Source organism: Triticum aestivum, chromosome 7A (genome assembly GCF_018294505.1).
Source record: "Triticum aestivum cultivar Chinese Spring chromosome 7A, IWGSC CS RefSeq v2.1, whole genome shotgun sequence".
NCBI lineage: Eukaryota > Viridiplantae > Streptophyta > Magnoliopsida > Poales > Poaceae > Triticum > Triticum aestivum.
Window position 1 is genome coordinate 526,080,626 of NC_057812.1, and position 9,957 is coordinate 526,090,582.

The following is a 9,957-nucleotide window of genomic DNA, read 5'->3' on the forward strand; positions in this document are numbered from 1 at the left end:
GAGTTTTGGTAGTATGTTTCCCAGATAATATTCACCCATGGAATATCAGCTCTGTTGAAGAATTTATGCAGAGATTTCATGAACAGAGTTTTATTATGGGTGTGCAAATTAAGAACTCCAAGGCCTCCATGGGATTTTGGTTTGCATACTTGTTCCCATGAGATAAGTGCAGCACCTCTGTCCTATGTACCATATTTCCTCCAGAAACATTTCATAAGGTAGGAATTTATTTGCTTAATCACAGTCTTTGGAATCATCAGAGTGCACATGAAGAAGGTTGGCATGCTGGTAAAAACTGACTTGATGAGAGTAAGTTTATCCCCAGTGGAGAGCAAAGTGGAGCATCCCAGAAGCCTGTTTTCAATCCTCTTTAACATAGGCACAAAATCTTCAATTTTTGGTTTGACAATGCAGAGAGGCAGACCAAGGTAAGTGTGGGGAAGATTACCAATCTTACAGCCCATCAGATTTGATAACTCTTGCATCTTCTCAGGAGGAGTGTTGATAGAGACCATAGTGGATTTAGAGTAGTTGATCTTAAGCCTAGTGTAGTCTGCATAGTAATTAAGCAAATTTTTGATTTGTTGAGCCTGCCTGTTGTCTGCATGAACCAACAAAATGGTATCATCTGCATACTGGATAATAGGATAATCTGGGCTAGAGTTGTGTCTCAATGGGGGGCTGACAATAGAATTGTGCATTGCTTCATTGATCATGGACTGAAGAACATCTGCAGAAATGAAAAATATAAAAGGAGTGAGAGGATCTCCTTGCCTCACACCTTTTTGTACAGAGAAATTGTTTTCTAGGGATCCCATTAAGTAAAATAGAGGAAAACCCAGTACCATAAATCATCTTAATCCACTTAATCCATTTGGCTCCAAAGCTGAGGGAAATACTTACTCTACTTTGCTGCATCACCCTTTCCTCTTCAAGGAAAAAACCAACGCAAGCTCAAGAGGTAGCATACCCCTACTTTGTCACTGGGTGAAATCACGCAAGATTGAACCCAAAGCTAAGCACCTCTCCCATTGCAAGAAAAACCAATCTAGTTGGCCAAACCAAACCGATAATTCGTAGAGAAATACAAAGATATCAAATCATGCATATAAGAGTTCAGAGAAGATTCAAATAATATGCATAGATAAGCTGATCATAAATCCACAATTCATCGAATCTCGACAAACACACCGCAAAATAAGATTACATCGGATAGATCTCCAAGAACTGAAGGAAATATGCCCTAGAGGCAATAATAAAGTTGTCATTTATATTTCCTTATATCATGATAAATGTTTATTATTCATAGGGATGGCACCCGCAGGGTATGGGTACGGGTAGAGCTACCCGATACCCTTACCCGTCCGCCCTGAGTTTACCCATCACCCATACCCATACCCGTCAAGGGTACAATTTTTTCCCATACCCGTCACCCGATAGGGTATATGGGTACCCGCGGGTAAAAATACCCGCGTTTACAACACATCAATTGAGTAGAAAATAGTTGTAAAAAGCAGCATATAATCATAAATTATTAATAGGAACACATTTTAAACAACAATGTACAACAACATATTGTAACAACAACATATTCTCATAAACAAAAATACTTGCCTATAAAGTGACGTATAAAAATGTTAAACAAGAACACATAATCATAAATAACAACACATATGCATACACTTTAAGTTAACGAAATCATGATAAATTATAGAGATAATTTGAATATACATTAGACTTTTTAACTAGCGTGATTAGGAGGGGAAATGAATACATTGGGATATTAACGGAAACCCACCTGTCAACATTTTAGATGGGTACATGGGTATGCGGGCATGGGTTATACGATCCCATACCCGTGCCCTATCTACCCGATGGGTATGCTATTTTCCCATTTAAGTACCCATGGGTAATTTTCTGTCCCATACCCTTACCCTAATAGGGTTTTTACCCACAGGGTACGCGGGTAATGGGTACCCATTGCCATCCTTAATTATTAATGCTAGAATTGTATTAACCGGAAACTTAGTACATGTGTGAATACATAGACAAACAGAGTGTCACTAGTTTGCCTCTACTTGACTAGCTCATTCAATCGATGATGGTTATGTTTCCTAACCATAGACATGAGTTGTCATTTGATTAACGAGATCACATCATTAGAGAATGATGTGATTGACTTGACCCATCCGTTAGCTTAGCACGACGATCGTTTAGTTTGTTGCTATTGCTTTCTCCATAACTATACATGTTCCTATGACTATGAGATCATGCAACTCCCGAATACCGGAGGAACACTTTGTGTGCTACCAAACGTCACAACGTAACTGAGTGATTATAAAGGTGCTCTACAGGTGTCTCCGATGGTGTTTGTTGAGTTGGCATGGATCAAGATTAGGATTTGTCACTCCGATTGTCGGAGAGGTATCTCTGGGCCCTCTCGGTAATGTACATCACAATAAGCCTTGCAAGCAATGTAGCTAATGAGTTAGTTACGGATGTAGCATTACGGAATGAGTAAAGAGATTTACCAGTAACGAGATTGAACTAGGTATTGAGACACCGACGACCGAATCTCGGGCAAGTAACATACCGATGACAAAGGGAACAACCTATACCGTTATGCGGTTTGACCGATAAAGATCTTCGTAGAATATGTAGGAGCCAATATGAGCATCCAGGTTCCGCTATTGGTTATTGACCGGAGACATGTCTCGGTCATATCTACATAGTTCTCAAACCGTAGGGTCCGCACGCTTAACGTTCGGTGACGATCGGCATTACGAGTTTATGTGTTTTGATGTACCGAAGGTAGTTCGGAGTCCCGGATTTGATCACGGACATGACGACGAGTCTCGAAATGGTCGAGACGTAAAGATCGATATATTGGAAGCCTATGTTTGGACATCGGAATGGTTTCGGGTGAAATCGGGAGTATACCGGAGCACCGGGAGGTTACCGGAACCCCCCGGGAGGTATATGGGCCTTAGTGGAAAAGAGGGAGAAGAAGCAAAGGAGAGGGCGCGCCCCCAAGCCCAATCCGAATTGGGAGGGGGGTCGGGCCCCCTTTCCTTCCTTCTTCCCTCTCCTTCCTTCTCTCCTAATGCCAACAAAGGGAAGGGGGGGGGATCCTACTCCCGGTGGGAGTAGGACTCTTTTGGGCATGCCTAGAGAGGCCGTCCCCTCCTCCACTCCTTTATATACATGGGAGGGGGGCACCCCATGGACACACAAGTTGATCATTGATCTTTTAGCCGTGTGCGGTGCCCCCCTCCACCATAATCCACATCGGTCATATCGTAGTGGTGCTTACGTGAAGCCCTGTTCCGGTAGCAACATCATCACCGTCATCACGCCGTCGTGCTGACGAAACTCTGCCTCGAAGCTCTACTGGATCATGAGTTCGCGGGATGTCACCGAGCTGAACATGTGCAGATCACGGAGGTGTCGTACCTTCGGTGCTAGATTGGTCGATCGTGAAGACGTATGACTACATCAACCGCATTGTCATAACGCTTTCGCTTACGGTCTACGAGGGTATGTAGACGATACTCCCCCCTCTCATTGCTATGCATCACCATGATCTTGCATGTGCGTAGGAATTTTTTTGAAATTACTGCGTTCGCCAACAGTGGCATCCGAGCCAGGTTTATGCGTAGATGTTATATGCACGAGTAAAACACAAAGGAGTGGGTCCCATGCTATTGTTCCGTTGAATTTTAATGCGTTCCTAAAGAAAGCTAAGTTGAAAGATGATGGTAGAAACTACGCGGACTAGGTCCGTAACTTGAGGATTGTCCTCATTGCTGCATAGAAGAATTACGTCCTGGAAGCACCGCTAGGTGACAAATCCGCTGCAGGAGCAACACCAGATGTTATGAACACCTGGCAGAGCAAAGCTGATGAATACTCGATAGTTCAGTGTGCCATGCTTTACGGCTTAGATCCGGGACTTCAACGACGTTTTGAACATCATGGAGCATATGAGATGTTCTAGGAATTGAAGTTAATATTTCAAGCAAATGCCCGAATTGAGAGATATGAAGTCTCCAATGAGTTCTATAGCTGCAAAATGGAGGAGAATAGTTCTGTCAGTGAACATATACTCAGAATGTCTATGGTGATGCACACGCAAGATCATATACTCAGAAGTTAATATTTCAAGCTGTTGGGGAACACAGTAATTTCAAAAAAATTCCTACGCACACGAAAGATCATGGTGATGCATAGCAACGAGACAAGAGAGTGTTGTCCACGTACCCTCGTAGACCGTAAGAGGGAGCGTTATGACAACGCGGTTGATGTAGTCGTATGCCTTCAAGATCGACCGATCCTAGTACCGAAAGTACAACACCTCCACGATCTGCACACGTTCGGCTCGGTGACGTCCCACGAACTCACGATCCAGCAGAGTGTCGAGGGAGAGCTTCGTCAACACGACATGTGACGACGGTGATGATGATGCAACCGAAACAGGGCTTTGCCTAAGCACCGCTATGATATGACCGAGGTGGATTATGGTGGAGGGGGGAACCGCACATGGCTAAGAGATCAATGATCAACTTGTGTGTCCATGGGGTGCCCCTGGCCACGTATATAAAGGATGGAGGGAAGAGGAGACCGGCACTCATAGGGCGCGCCCAAAGTGTGGAGTCCTACTAGGACTCCCTAGTCCTAGTAGGATTCCACCTCCCACATGGAATAGGAAAAAGGGAAGGAAGAAGGAGAAGGAAGGAAGGGGGCGCCCCCTTTCCCTAGTCCAATTCGGACCAGTTCATGGGGAAGGGGCGCGGCCACCCTTGAGGCCTTTCTCTCCTTTCCCGTATGGCCCATTAAGGCCCAATACGAATTCCCGTAACTCTCCGGTACTTCGAAAACTACCCGAATCACTCGGAACCTTTCCGATGTACGAATATAGCCTTCCAATATATCTATCTTTACGTCTCGATCATTTCGAGACTCCTCGTCATGTCCCCGATCTCATCCGGGACTCCGAACAAAATTAGTTCATCAAATCACATAACTCATAATACAAATCGTCATAGAACATTAAGCGTGCCTACATGTTCGAGAACTATGTAGACATGACCGAGACTCATCTCCAGTCAATAACCAATAGCGGAACCTGGATGCTCATATTGGTTCCTACATATTCTATGAAGATCTTTATCGGTCAAAACCGCATAACGATATACGTTGTTCCCTTTGTCATCGGTATGTTACTTGCCCGAGATTTGATCGTCGATATCCTCATACCTAGTTCAATCTCGTTACCGGCAAGTCTCTTTACTCGTTCCGTAATGCATCATCCCGCAATTAACTCATTAGTCACAATGCTTGCAAGGCTTAGAGTGATGTGCATTATCGAGTGGGCCCAGAGATACCTCTCCGATACACAGAGTGACAAATCCTAATCTCGATCTATGCCAACTCAACAAACACCATCGGAGACACCTATAGAGGATCTTTATAATCACCCAGTTACGTTGTGACGTTTGATAGCACACAAGGTGTTCCTCTGGTATTCGGGAGTTGCATAATCTCATAGTTAGAGGAACATGTATAAGTTATGAAGAAAGCAGTAGCAATAAAACTAAACGATCATTATGCTAAGATAATGGATGGGTCTTGTCCATCACATCATTATCTAATGATATGATCCCGTTCATCAAATAACAACACATGTCCATGGCTGGCAAAATTAACCATCTTTGATTAACGAGCTAGTCAAGTAGAGGCATACTAGGAACACTCTGTTTGTCTATGTATTCACACATGTACTAAATTTCCAGTTAATACAATTCTAGCATGAATAATAAACATTTATCATGACATAAGGAAATATAAATAATAACTTTATTATTGTCTCTAGGGCATATTTCCTTCAGTCTCCCACTTACACTAGAGTCAATGATCTAGTTCACATCGTCATGTGATTTTAACACCAATAGTTCACATCTTTATGTGATTAGTTCACATCTCCATGTGACTAACACCCAAAGGGTTTACTAGAGTAAATAATATAGTTCACATTGCTATGTGATTAACACCCACAGAGTGATCATGTTTTGCTTGTGAGAGAATTTTAGTCAACGGGTCTGCCACATTTAGAGCCGTATGTATTTTGCAAATTTTCTATGTCTACAATGCTTTGCACGGAGCTACTCTAGCTAATTGCTCCCACTTTCGATATGTATCTAGATCGAGTCTTAGAGTCATCTAGATCGGTGTCAAAGCTTGCATCGATGTAACTCTTTATGATGAACTCTTTGTCACCTCCATAACCGAGAAACGTTTCCTTATTCCACTAAGGATATTTTTGACCGCTCTCTAGTGATCCACTCCTGGATCACTATTGTACCCTCTTGCCAAACTTATGGTGAGGTGCACAATAGGTCTGGTACATAGCATAGCATACTTTATAGAACCTATAACTGAGGCATAGGGAATGACTTTTCATTCTCTTTCTATTTTCTGTCGTGGTCGGGTTTTGAGTCTTTACTCAACTTCACACCTTGCAACACAGGCAAGAACTCCTTCTTTGACTTTTCCATTTTGAACTACTTCAAAATCTTGTCAAGTATGTACTCATTGAAAATATATCAAGTGTCTTGATCTATCTCTATAGATCTTGATGCTCAATATGTAAGTAGCTTCATCGATGTCTTTCTTTGGAAAACTCTTTTCAAACACTCCTTTATGCTTTCCAGAAAATTCTACATTATTTCCGATCAACAATATGCCATTCACATATACTTATCAGAAATGCTATAGTGCTCCCACTCACTTTCTAGTAAATACATGCTTCACTGCAAGTCTGTATAAAACCATATGGTTTGATCACTTTATCAAAGCATATATTCCAACTACGAGATGCTTGCATCATTCCATAGATGGATCGCTGGAGCTTGCTCACTTTGTTAGCACCTTTAGGATTGACAAAACCTTCTGGTTGCATCATATACAACTCTTCTTTAAGAAATCCATTAAGGAATGCAGTTTCGACATCCATTTGCCAGATCTCATAAAATGCGGCAACTGCTAACATGATTCGGACAGACTTTTAAGCATCGATACGAGTGAGAAAATCTCATCGTAGTCAACACCTTGATCTTGTCAAAAACATTTTGCGACAATTCGAGCTTTATAGATAGTAACACTACTATCAGCGTCCGTCTTCCTCTTGAAAATCCATTTATTCTTAATGGCTCACCGATCAACGGGCAAGTCAATCAAAGTCCATACTTTGTTCTAATACATGGATCTCATCTCAGATTTCATGGCTTCAAGCCATTTTGTGGAATCTGGGTTCATCATCGCTTCCTCATAGTTCGTAGGTTCATCATGGTCAAGTAACATGACCTCCAGAACAGGATTACCGTACCACTCTGGTGCGGAACGTATTCTGGTTGACCTACGAGGTTCGGTAGTAACTTGATCTGAAGTTTCATGATCATCATCATTAACCTCACTAATTGGTGTAGTAATCACTAGAACTGATTTCTGTGATGAACTACTTTCCAATTCGGGAGAAGGTACAATTACCTCACCAAGTTTTACATTCCTCCCAATCACTTCTTTCAAGAGAAACTTCTTCTCTAGAAAGGATCCATTCTTAGCAACAAATATCTTGCCTTCGGATCTGTGATAGAAGGTGTACCCAACAGTTTCTTTTGGGTATCCTATGAAGACGCACTACTCCGATTTGGGTTCGAGCTTATCAGTTCGAAACTTTTTCATATAAGCATTGCAACCCCAAACTTTAAGAAACGACAGCTTTGGTTTCTTAAGCCAAACCATAGTTCATATGGTGTCATCTCAACGGATTAGATGGTGCCCTATTTAACGTGAATGCAGTTGTCTCTAATGCATAACCCCAAAACGATAGTGAATGCAACAGTCTCTAATGCATAACCCCAAAACGATAGTGGTAACACCATATGAATATGATTTGATCATGTTTATCGCATTACGGTTATTCATTTAAAGTCAGAGAATAATTTTTGTTCTGTTTACATGAATAAAACCTTCAATGGTCATACACCCAAGGTGAATGGTTTATTGAATCTCGATCGTAGTGATACATATACTCATAATATTGAAGCCAAAAGATGCAAAGTTAATAATAATAGTGCAACTTATTTGTGGCACTAACTCCATGCTGATGGACTTTCGGAATCACTTGATTATAAATCACTTGATGCTTGCGAACCATGCCTCATGGGCAAGATGACTAAGAATCCGTTCTCTGAAACAATGAAGCGAGCAACTGACTTATTGGAAATAATATATACTCATGTATGCGATACGATAAGTGTTGAGGCTCGCGGCAGATATCATTATTTTCTCACCTTCACAGATGATTTGAGCAGATATGGGTGTATCTACTTATGAAACATAAGTCTGAAACATTTGAAAAGTTCAAAGAATTTTAGAGTGAAGTGGAAAATCATCGTAACAAAAAAAATCAAGTTTCTACGATCTGATCGTGGAGGCGAATATTTGAGTTATGAGTTTGGACTTCATTCGAAACAATGCAGAATAGTTTCACAACTCACACCACCTGAAACACCACAGCGTAATGGTGTGTCCGAATGTCGTAATCGTACCTTACTAGATATGGTGCGATCTATGATGTCTCTCACTGATTTACCGCTATCATTTCGGGGTTACACTTTAGAGACAGCTGCATTCACATTAAATAGGTGAAACGTCTCCAACGTATCTATAATTTCTGATTATTCCATGCTATTATCAACCTTGGATGTTTTATATGCATTTATATGCTATTTTATATGATTTTTGGTACTAACCTATTAACCTAGAGCCCGGTGCCACTTTCTGTTTTTCCTTGTTTTTGAGTTTTGCAGAAAAGGAATACCAAACGGAGTCCAATTGAAATGCCAATTTTTGACAATTTTTATGGACCAAAAGAAGACCCCGGAGTAAAAGAGTTGGGCCAGGAGAGTCCCGGGCTGTCCACGAGGGTGGGGGGCGCGCCCAACCGCCAGGCGCGTGGGCCTGCCTCGTGGACGACTCAGGCACCTTCTTGACGTGAGATCGACCCAAAAATTCCTACAAATACAAAAACCTCCAGAAAATAACCTATATCGGGAGTTCCGCCGCCAGAAGCCTCCGTAGCCACTGAAAACCAATCTAGACCCGTTCTGGCACCCTGCCGGAGGGGGGAATCCCTCTCCGATGGCCATCTTCATCATCCCGGCACTCTCCATGACGAGGAGGGAGTAGTTCACCCTCGGGGCTGAGGGTATGTACCAATAGCTATGTGTTTGATCTCTCTCTCTCTCTCTCTCGTGTTCTTGAGGTGGTACGAACTTGATGTATCGCGAGCTTTGCTATTATATTTGGATCTTATGATGTTTCTCCCCCACTACTCTCTTGTGATGAATTGAGTTTTCCCTTTGAAGTTATCTTATCGGATTGAGTCTTTAGGGATTTGAGAACACTTGATGTATGTCTTGCATGTGCTTATCTGTGGTGACAATGAGATATCACGTGATCCACTTGATGTATGTTTTGGTGATCAACTTGCGAGTTCCGTGACCTCGTGAACTTCTGCATAGTGGTTGTCACACGTTTTTGTCTTGACTCTCCAGTAGAAACTTCGGGGCACTCTTTGAAGTTCTTTGTGTTGGTTGAATAGATGAATCTGAGATTGTGTGATGCATATCGTATAATCATACCCACGGATACTTGAGGTGAAATTGGAGTATCTAGGTGACATTAGGGTTTTGGTTGATTTGTGTCTGAAGGTGTTATTCTAGTACGAACTCTTGAATAGATCGATCAGAAAGAATAACTTTGAGGTGGTTTCGTACCCTACCATAATCTCTTCGTTTGTTCTCTGCTATTAGTGACTTTGGAGTGACTCTTTGTTGCATGTTGAGGAATAGTTATATGATCCAATTATGTTATTATTGTTGAGAGAACCTGCAC